We start from the raw sequence: 11,332 nt of genomic DNA on the forward strand, positions 1-11,332 counted from the left end.
TCCTCTCGAATATCCTTAAAAACCCAAAACAGTGAGAATATAAGGTCTCTTAAATGGTAATTTAGTACCATTCATACAACAAGGAGCGTGCCAATGCTCTTAATCAGGTTGGATAGACCTGAAGTCGTTGTTAGAGATATGATTTAGGTGTAAAGTTAGTGTGTGTAGTATCGCATTTATCCAGACAACTAACTTCCCCACATTCGTACCTAATCACATGTTGAATTGAATAAGGTCACATGTATACAAGAAACATGATTCAATTAACTCATATTCGAGGACAATATCAATAAACTTATCCATAACTAAAACATACACCAAACTTGAATCCAAGAACATGGAAAAATGTTCACAAAGTAAATGATTTACTGAGGGGATTTGGCCAACAAGGTCATCCATGTCAAAATTCTACTTCTTCCAACAGTGTTTGGTGGAGCAAAATTAGTCTCACATATTGACTACTAATGGTACTCATTAACAACATTGGCAGGGGCACGAACAGGTGCATAACCAATGATCTATTCCATCAAGACGGAAGTAGATTCTGCAGGGTTAAGGTTTAGGAATATTATCCCTTATTCTTGAAGTTTTAGGTCTTAGGTGCCAAGGATCACGCTTTGGGCATGATGCCACACCTTGGCAAGCCCTGATTCTACCATATGTTTTAAAAACAAACTCGAAATTGGATTGTGAGAAAGACAGACCTATACTTGGGTTCAGTAGGTTCCAACCAAAGGTGGAGGGGTATGTTCGGTAGGTCTCTGCTGAAGCAAAGAAGTACCATTTAGTGCACCCCTGCCGAAGCAGAGCACCACCATTCGGTAGGCTTTGACCGAACTAGGTTGAGCCATTCGGTAAACTCCAGCCGAACCTGGGTCTATACCTTTCTCTCACATTTGTGGTAGTAATCAAATCCGAGAATGTGGTAAACTTCCGCTTACTACACTGTTGCTTCAGAAGCAAGTTAAAAACATGGAACGACGAGAAAAGTATTCTCCAGTCAAAATTCGATTTGATTTATAAACTTTAGAATTCTACTCATCCATGGACGTAATCATGGTGTGCTTCAGGTAATATCTTTCATGATTAGACGGTCCATAGAAAAGAGCCAAAGAGTCAAGGAATCCTTATTCGGGAAGTACTTCCGTGGGTAATGCTTCAGGCATAAGTCTTCGAATGAAGGTCATGACGAAGGCTTATTTAGCTCTTCCTTGCCATTGTTGGCTTCAATGGTTTCTCAGTTACTTGATAGTTAAGTGGAGATTCATGTCTTGTACCCCACATAAAGTGGTTTTTATTAGAAACATCCAAATCAGGGAAAATCAAACTTGTGATGGTTCGAGAATCCACTGAATTAGAGGGAACAAGATTGTGATTGGTGCTATGGGAATGAATCATCCATAAGCATCAAAGTTAGAACATTTGAGTTCTAAGACATAGTTTTCATGAAAAACGTCGAGTTTTCATAGATGTATTGTTTTATGAAAACTTCGGGTTTCAAAGGCATTAAATTTGAAACTACAGGTTCAATTTAGTTTATGAACATTTAGTTCATAAAGGGAGAGGTTCCTGCAAGAAATACATAATGCAATATGCTGATTTAAGTATAGTGGATTTAAGTTTCTTTAGGAACTCAAGTGTGAGAATTTCATTACTACGAAAGTATGTCAACGGTTCAAACTATAAAAATAAATTATTGAATTGCTAATGTCCAAAAGTGATCTTCAATTCAATAATTTTGGATTCATTATCAGATTAATGGATTGTAGGTCATTTTTAATTAATTCAATAGATCGGGACCAAACAGGGTCAATCATGGAAGCAAAATAATAATAACATTGGGGTTAAAATTATTTAAAATTCTAAATAATAGCATTGGATTTGAAAAACCATAGCCTAATGGTATTTGGGTTGGGTGCCGTAAGTAGGCAAGGCCCTAGAGGTAATTGGGCTCGGGTTTGGCTGCAAGAGCAGCCCATATGTAGCTACAGGTCGCGGGTCGAGACTGGGAACCCAGCAGCAGCAGCTGTTGGCGCTTGGGCCAGGTAATTTGGCACGGGTGCAGGCCCGACAAAGAGCGCGTCGTTGGGTTGGAGTGGGAAGCCTAACCGAAGTTGGGTCCGGATCGGGGTAAGCCAAGCCCAGCAGACAAGTCTGTAGGCACGTAGGCTAGGGTGCATGGCATAGCCCAGTAGGCTACGGGACAGCACGGGACATCGAGCCAAAATGCTGCAGGCTTTTGGTTAGGCTAAGGGTCTGAGGCCCATTAGGTTTATCAGGCCAAAGGCATGTCTGGGTCAGCGCAACAAGCCCAAAGGCTGCTTCCATGTGGTCCAAGGGTGACAAAAACATCACCATTTTAGGCCGGTGGTGGTCCGGTGGTGCAATGATTGTGGTGCGAAGTGGTGCCACATAGTGCCCAATGCAAATTTTTTTTTTTTCCAACATGTTTAGGGTTTGAAAAACACTCAAATTGCTTCTAATTTATTTATATGCTTTGACTCACAATTCCACATAGCAATTTAATTGCGTAATGCATGAAATGTGTATGTATATATATATATATTGACAAATATATGAAACATATACAATATATATATATATATATCAGAAGGTAATTATAAATGTAGAGGGTTCATGTAACATCCCACATCGCCCAGGGGAATGGATCATGTAAGCCTTATATGTATATTCATCTCTACCTAGCACGAGGCATTTTGGGAGCTCACTGGCTTCGGGTTTCGTAGGAACTCCGAAGTTAAGCAAGTTCGCACGAGAGCAATCCCAGGATGGATGACCTCCTGAGAAGTTCTCGTGTGAGTTCCCAGAAACAAAACCGTAAGGGCGTGGTAGGGGCGCAAAGCGAATAATATCGTGCTACGACGAAGTCGAGCCCTGGATGCGGGGGCCCGGGCCGGGATGTGACAATTCACACATCATGGGGAATGTTTTCATGCTTCATGGTCGTTTCAAATATCTTACTTTATTTTAAGCGTACCTGATTGGCAAAAAACAACAAAAGCTATGGCAGAAAACAACAAAAGCCTTTAAGTTTGTAGAAGATTCTTCTTTGAAAGCTGGAATTGCATCTCCAATGCGTTGTATCATGTTCAACATAGAAAAATTAAATTGAATAAATAGCATGTAGATCAGTTCAATAAAATAATAAATAATCATAAAAAGAATGATTAAAACGTAATACTTCCCTGATTGAAGAACAAACTCTTTTTAGCCACTACTACAAAAGGGCATTATTGTGTCGGTGGGTGGTGTCGCTTTTATATAACATAGTGGGGGATAAGACATTGTTATAAGCAACATAACATTAATGTCGGTTAAAAGACAACTGTTGTCGCTTCTGGCCAACACTAATGATAGTTTTTAAATATTTTCAAAGACAATGTCGATTGTAGTCGACATAGGTTTTAATTTTTATTAAAAATTTTGAAACCCAGTGTCAGTTGTAACCGACATAATGTTAGCATCAGTTAAAAGAAATATTTTCAAAGCTGGTGTCGGTTGTAGCCGATATAGGTTTTAATTTTTTAAAATATTTTGAAAACAGTGTCGGTTGTAGGCGACAATTGGTGACCTTTATATACCCTCCTTGTGTTTTCTCTTCCTCATTGGAGGCATCTGTTGATTAGACACAATCTTGATGTTATGCATATCAAGAAGAATATATGTAACAATGTGGTGGGAACATTGCTAGATATAGAAAAGTCTAAAGATGGATTGGCTACACGTGTAGATCTTGAAGTCTTGAACATAAGACGTAGTCAACACCCACGTAGAGAAGGAAATAGAACATTTTGACCTCTAGCATTGTTCATGTTGAAAAAAGAAGAAAAAACAGCCTTTTGCAAAGTGTTGTCTACTATTCGAGTCCCTGATGGATATTCATCAAATTTGTCACGATGGGTGCACATGAATGAACAAAAAATACATAGGTTGAAAAGTCACGATTGCCATGTTTTAATGCAGCAATTACTCCCGGTTGCAATACGTCTGATTTTGCCTAAAGCTGTTACTATGGTATTATTAGAGTTAAGTTTAATTTTCAAACATCTGTGTAGTAAGAAGGAGTCTAAGGAAGGATTCAAGCAATGGAATTCAAGAATTGCATTGACATTATGTCAACTTGAAAAAATATTCCCTCTTGCATTTTTTGATGTAATGGTGCACCTCCCAGTTCACTTGGCAGATGAAGCAGCTTTTGGAGGGCCTGTTCAATATAGATGGATGTATCCAATTGAACAGTAATTAACAAAAAAATTTATAATTTTTTTACAATTGTAGTCATAACTTTAATTAGTAATTATAATAATTTGTATTTCATTTTATAATTGTAGGTATTTGCAAACACTGAAGCGCTTTGTTTGTAATAAGGGTCGTCCTGAATGTTCTATTGCTTAAGCATATTTGGTGGACGAGTGCTTGTCCTTCTGTTCGATGTATCTTAGAGATGTCGAGTCTTGTCACACCAGTAGAGGCCGAAATGAAGATGGTATTGGACGTGGAGTATCTAGTGGGTTATCAATTTTTGACTCCAAAAGATGTTATATGGGTTCAAGAGAAAAAATGTGGAGCTCGATCTAAATGTTCTTGATCAGTGCCATAGATACATTCTAAATAATTGTAATAAAGTTAACCCATTTAGAAGGTAAGAACGTTTAATCATACGTCTTAATGTTTTATTGGTTTTCTTAACTTTGAAAAATTAATTATCTAAATTTGGACATAATTGCCCATGCAACATGAGAAATTCTTGAAAACTAAACATTGTCGAGAAAGGTTAACTATGGGACAAATCAAGGAGCTAAGCAAGAAAGAATTTATAGAATGGTTCAAGCAACATGTGAGTTGATATAACAATCACATTATTTATTTATATTTTTACTTTTTAATTATAACATGTTTATAGTTATCATGTCAACTTTTATCTTCATTCTTATTACAGATGAATTCAAAATGTCATCCTAATGAAACGTTGATATCTCAAGACTTGCATTGGCTAGCTAATTATCCTAGTAGGGTTATGAGTAGATATAATAGTCACATTGTTCATGGGTTCAGATTTCGCATAAAATATGTGGATGATAAGCATAAGAATCAAAATTGTGGTGTCTTTGTACCTGCAAATGTTCCTGGTGCAATTGGGCAAGTGAATTGTTATGGTAGAGTTGTAGATATGTTCGAGGTTAAATATTGTGGTCATACTAAGGCAAGAGGTAAGGGTTGAGTTGTGATGTTATTTAACTGTGAATGAGTTAATAGTGAAAGTCAACAAGGAATGAAGACCGTTCGATATGGATTTACTACGGTGAACTTCAATCGATTGGGATTTAAAGAGGATCCTTTCATATTAGCATCACAAGCATTACAAGTATTTTACGTCGAGGACACAATTGAAAAAGATTGGCACTTAGTTGTTCGAACGTAGTCTGTAACATCCCACATCGTCGTAGGGGCCTGGGCCGGGATGTGACACAGTCGAGGGATTTGTTTGACATATTAGATAATGGTGATGCAATTGATGATTATGTCATACCTAATTTGGATGATCGGATACTTGACAATGAAAATTTCCTTACAAGGGTTGGCGTGGAAGAGACTCCTTTTCATGAATCATTATTGTTGCCTACTAAGTTCGTTAATTATGTCAATATTGACGACGACCTAACAGATGATGACTTGGAATAAATATATTAATTATTTTATGTATTTTAAGTATTAATTAGACTATGTTTCAATTAGTATGTGATGAAATTTTATAATAAAATTATATTTCTGTTTTTTTATTACGTATTTTATTCAAGTTAAATTTTATTTATTAAAATCTTAAAATATTATATGAGATAACACACAAAAAAAGAGCTAGTTATTTTTTTTTTCTTTGGGTTAAACATTTTTTTTTACACTAGTCTGCTGTTGCTTTTAGCCATTGACATTGGTCAGATAATTTGAAATATTAGGCGGGAAATTTCCCACTTGTTTGGAGCGAGGAAATGGATGGAGAATACGTAAGTGTCAGACTTAGTGTCGGTTTTAACCAACACTATCATCTTTTAATTCGACGCAAGTTTCATTAAACCGACGGTACGTGAATTTCAAAAAGCGTGTCAGAAGTTGATGTCGGTTAAGACCGACACCAACATTAATTTAAACCGACGCCATGATTTTCAATAAAGTGTGTCAAAAAGTTGACTGGTTCATTTAACTTGACATGAATATCAATAAAGTGTGTCAGGTTGGCGTCAGTTTTAACCGACGCCATGTACATTTAATTCGGCACCAGTAGCTTTTAATTCGACGTCAGTCAATCAATGTCGATTTAAAACGACGCCAAGTAAGTACCCATATTTAAACCCCTATCTTTCCCATTTCATCTGTGCATTCATTTCTCCCCCAATTTCAGTCTTTCTTATTCTCCTTCCCCATTTCATATGTGCATCCCTTTCCTCCTCCCTTTCAGTTTTTCCTCTTCTCCTTCCCCATTTGCTATGGATCACCATTTTGAAGATCAACATTCTGAGGAACTCCAATTCGAAGAGGAAGAGCTCGAAGGTGGTTCATTTTTAAATTATTATGATTATTAATTTTAGTTTCTGTTTTGTATTGTAACTAGTTTTATGCTTAAATTGAAAATTTATTTTTGTTTCTTGTTTTTAATTTTTTTTTTTGTATTTATAAGGATCAACTCAACGGAAATGCGGACCCTCAATTTCAAATTGGAAAGAACAGCCTTGTTCATTTGATTCGTCTGGAAAATGCATTAGTGATAATTCTAGTGCGTTTTCGAAACATGTAGCAGCAGAGGTTAGAGATTATAGAAATATTTCGATGGTGGTATACTGGAATAAAGAAAAAAACAAAGGTAAACGTTTCATGATTTATTTTATTATACCTTGAAATTTGTCTAATAAATTGTTTTATTTTTCAGGAGATTGCCGAAAAAAATAAGGATAATCGGCAGTTGAAAACTATGAACCACACAACCGGTTCAAAATCTTTTGCAAGAGTTTGGGATGAATTTGTATGGGTTGTACATTTTTAAGATTTGTAGTTAATTTTAAAATTTAATATATAGTTGGTAGAAATTTTATTTTTAATATGAAGTTTGCTTAAAATTGTTTGTTTTTTCATTGACATATGGTGGGAATTAATTTTATATAAATTTTTTAATTATTATTAATTAAAAACTGACACAGATTTTTTATTTATTATTAATATATTTGGTGTCGTTTATGGACGACAACATAATAATTATTTTATGTATCGAGATGTTATGATGTCAGTTAAAACCAAGAGTAGTTTGAGTATTTTATTTGTTTAACTGTTATGTGATGTCGGTTAGGACCGATAGTAGGTTTTATATTTTAATTCTTTAATTGTTGCTTGATATCGGTTAGGACCGCCATCATATCAGAATTCAACGTCACTTCTAACCGACGTAAGTTTAGATGTCACTTTTAACAAACAATGTTGTTCTTTTTATTTTATATTACTTTGCTTCTTGGTGGCGAATTAAGGGGACTAACCGACGTCAATACCCTTTTCATGACGCTAGCAACGGTGTTGGTTCTCCTATCCAACATTGCACGGTGTTGGTCCTTTTAATTGAGTGCAAGCGTGCCAACTCGCGGCCTAAGACCAAGTGAGTAAAGAGAAGTTTTTGGAGATTTTGGTTGCGCGTTTAATGATCTTTTCAAATGCGCTTTTGGTCCTAGAAAGGAACCTGTCTTAGTCGTAGTTTCTCCTTTCCTTTTTTGCAAGGACTTCAGAATATGCGTTAGATGAACGTTGAGATGGGTGATGTAGGTGTGAACATAATGAGTGAATGGATGTGTGAAAGAAAGTTTGGGGATTGATATGGTGAGATGAAAGGTATGGGAAGTCAAATCGCATCAACGAATTAGTCGAATGGTTAGAATGTGTTTTTGTAGTACCATGGTTGACTTGGGTAATTATGACACAATTTAGATGATAGTCATGTCACGTAGAAGGTATCAAATATGGGTCCAAACAAGAGTTTTCATTTTCACTTTTTTTATATTTCCACTAAGGGAATGAGGAAATAAATTGTTATTAAATTTGTCATTCACCAGATTCGAATCTAAAACATCTCACTTACTAATGAAAAATCATTAGACCGTAGTATACTAATGACATCATTATTTCTCTATCTCTCTCTCTAAATCGACAACAAATCTATATCTCAATTTATCGGTCTCAAATCACAGAAAGAGATGCAGAAGAGGGGAGGCATGGAAATTGGTGAGGTATCAACTAGCAACAACAGAGGATATCCATTGGTCAAAATGAGAGAGTGCAACTTTGCTCATTACCTATTATTAGATTAGTTTCGTTTAACTGATTTAAAACAAGAATCTTGAAATTTAAATTAATCTAACAACAATTAATAGGGGTAAGCATTACTCTCACTTTAGGGGATTGAGCAAAAATGCACTCACAATGAGAACTCTAAAAATTGCTAGGTGGAATGGAATACTTTTTCGGTAAAAACATAAGCAACCACCAAAAAGTACACATCTACAATTTATAAGTCCAGTAATAAAATTTAAAGTGCAATTAGCCCTTGGGATTAGCGTAAATAGTGATGAAAAACAGACTTGTCCATGGATCAGATTTTTTGTAATTAATAGGTTATCGATCGGACTTCCGATCCGATTAACCGAATAAAATATAAATTTGATAATTTAATTATAAATGAATTTGGATATAGATTGAGGTTGATCCGTTTTGAAGTAATATACATATTATTTGATTTTTACAATATACATTTTTTTGCTAAAATTATTTTTCATAATATTTATATTTTTTCTGTAATGGTAGTTTAAGTTTTTTATGCAATAAAATGCACTTATACCCTATTTTCCCATTACTCAACATGAAACTTTTACTTAAAAATAAAAAAATATAATTAAAAATTGAAGTTCCTAATGATATTTATATCTTCGTAATGATCTGTTCTCATCTAATTCCAATGCTAATAGGACCTTAATTGACAAATCAAATCCTATAATTGGAATAGAATACGATCATAAATTGATCCAAAAGCAATCAAAACTGATCCGATCAGAATCTGACTCGATTACAAATCTATAAAAAGTAGAGTGATAATTTAGAATATAACAGGTCCAGTATTCAAATCCGTCCAATGTAACAAAAAAATTTGAAAGTGAAATAACATGCATTACCAATTTCCATGTTGGTAATTGGAAGATTTCATGGGAAACAAACAAAAAGCAAAACAAATGAAAGAAGTAGCGGGGATATATGACAAAAGAGGGTGACTCACCTGTCATCTATCTTTGAAATAATTGATCTTCCTTTTAATCCTAATATTTTGGAGGCATCCACTTTTGCCCACCTGCTTGTTTGTGATAGGTGTACATATTTAATTTAACGTCACTAGGCCTGATGCGATGGCCCTGGCAATCCCTACCATGATAATGAAGGATGATTGCATGGTAACATGAGACTCCCGCATGCTGCATGTGCCTGTCATGGTCATGAAAACTGAGTTTCAAGCAGCTCATATCACACTACCAAATTTAAATTCCTTATGATCTCAACCAAATTGATGAATCGTGATGACTCACGAGTCACTATTGTTACATATACAATTTCGTGAAGACTAATGTTGGGAAGAATTTTTAAACCAAATTTACAAATCAAATGATGTGTTATCAATATAAAATAAGTACTTTAATCAACGATTAAATAAGAAACAATAACATGCTAAATTCAATGCAAAGTGAATGAACGGGTGAGATTTACAAAACAGAATTTATACTTTAGTCACTTTCGTGCACTTAAAACGCAAAGTATTGTAGTCACATTTGTTATTGACGGGGGCAGTTAGTTTGTTGGGAAGATATTATGAACAGGCTGTTAGATTTTCTTGATTTATTTGTGTGGCAGCAGAAAACGCAGGGCTATGATTTAATTCGCAGGGTGCATGCACTGGACCATAAGTAGAAGAATTCTCCAATTTAGGGGAACATTTGGTGCTTATTAGTTATTCCTATAGCCCAAATAGGAATGCCCCCAATAACTTGAGAAATGCCGTTCAACTTTTGTCTTTTCTAAAAATGAGCAAATATCTTTGTCATATAAAGAAAAAAAATTCCATTTGGAAGCCATATGTTTAAATAGCAAGGTAAATCCCATTCAATTTGGTGTTGATTCATTTATTAGGTTAAATTTTTTGTAGGACGATTTTGAGTTTGCAATCTCTTTCAATATAAGGCAATTCCTGGTTGTTAAGTGAACTTTACACGCATTAAAAGAGTAAAAATGTATGAACTATGAACTTTAAATGCATTGACAGAATAAAAACGTGTAAGCAATTGACTGTAACACAGCGTAATCTTTGAGTGGAGCAAATAATAAGGGCAATCAAGGTGGAACACGTCATAGAGTGACTTAGGTTGGTGAAACAAGGTGTCAATTGCATGCACCAGAGATGCCGGTGGTGGACGGGTGGTACGTATACGGACAGCATTGGCCATCAAATGTGATGGGACATGCCTTACATTTAAGCTGCAGCCAGCAACCTAATACGAAGACCTCTTTGACTAATTCCAACCAAATAGCTCAAGATTAATATGAATCATGGGTCCCCCTAAAGTAGTTAACAACAGTAAAATGCAAAGATCAATAATGTTCTTAAATTCTCTCCATTTGTAAATGAAAAGTTTTAGATTCAATTCTCGTCAAAAGTGAGTTTGAACTATATTATCAATAACTCATTATGAGGCTAAGCTAATCTCCTTCTCCTTAGCGTATATAATGTCGTTTGTTAAAAAAAAAATTATTCTTACAAATTTGGGGACTAACTAGTGAGTATGCGTCGTAATAAAGAATAATAGAATTAGAAAAAGAATGTTACGATTTACATGACAGAACTCAAATTAGATAGTTTAAAATCTTTGATGTGTTATAAAATAGAGTAATGCTAGGGAGATTAAATTTGAAGACTAAATTTCCAAATTAAATGACATGTCACCAATATGAATAAACACGTTTATCAATACTTAAATAATAAATCAATTGTCAACTTTCATGTCCTTTAATTTTCAAAATTTTGTCTCCAAATTTAGTCTGCCTAACGTTACTCTAAAAAATAATAGATTTATAACTTAATTGATTATTCAGAGAATTGATCAATGCACTCAAGATTTTATGTTCATTTATCCCGTCAAGGTTTTCAGCTCATTGTGTTTTTGTCGAGTCAAATACGATCACTTGACTAGTATTAGAGCATTTAACTTTAAAACATAAAACTGTTGGAAAAATTAATTAA

Source organism: Pyrus communis, chromosome 1 (assembly GCF_963583255.1).
Source record: "Pyrus communis chromosome 1, drPyrComm1.1, whole genome shotgun sequence".
NCBI classification, from domain to species: domain Eukaryota; kingdom Viridiplantae; phylum Streptophyta; class Magnoliopsida; order Rosales; family Rosaceae; genus Pyrus; species Pyrus communis.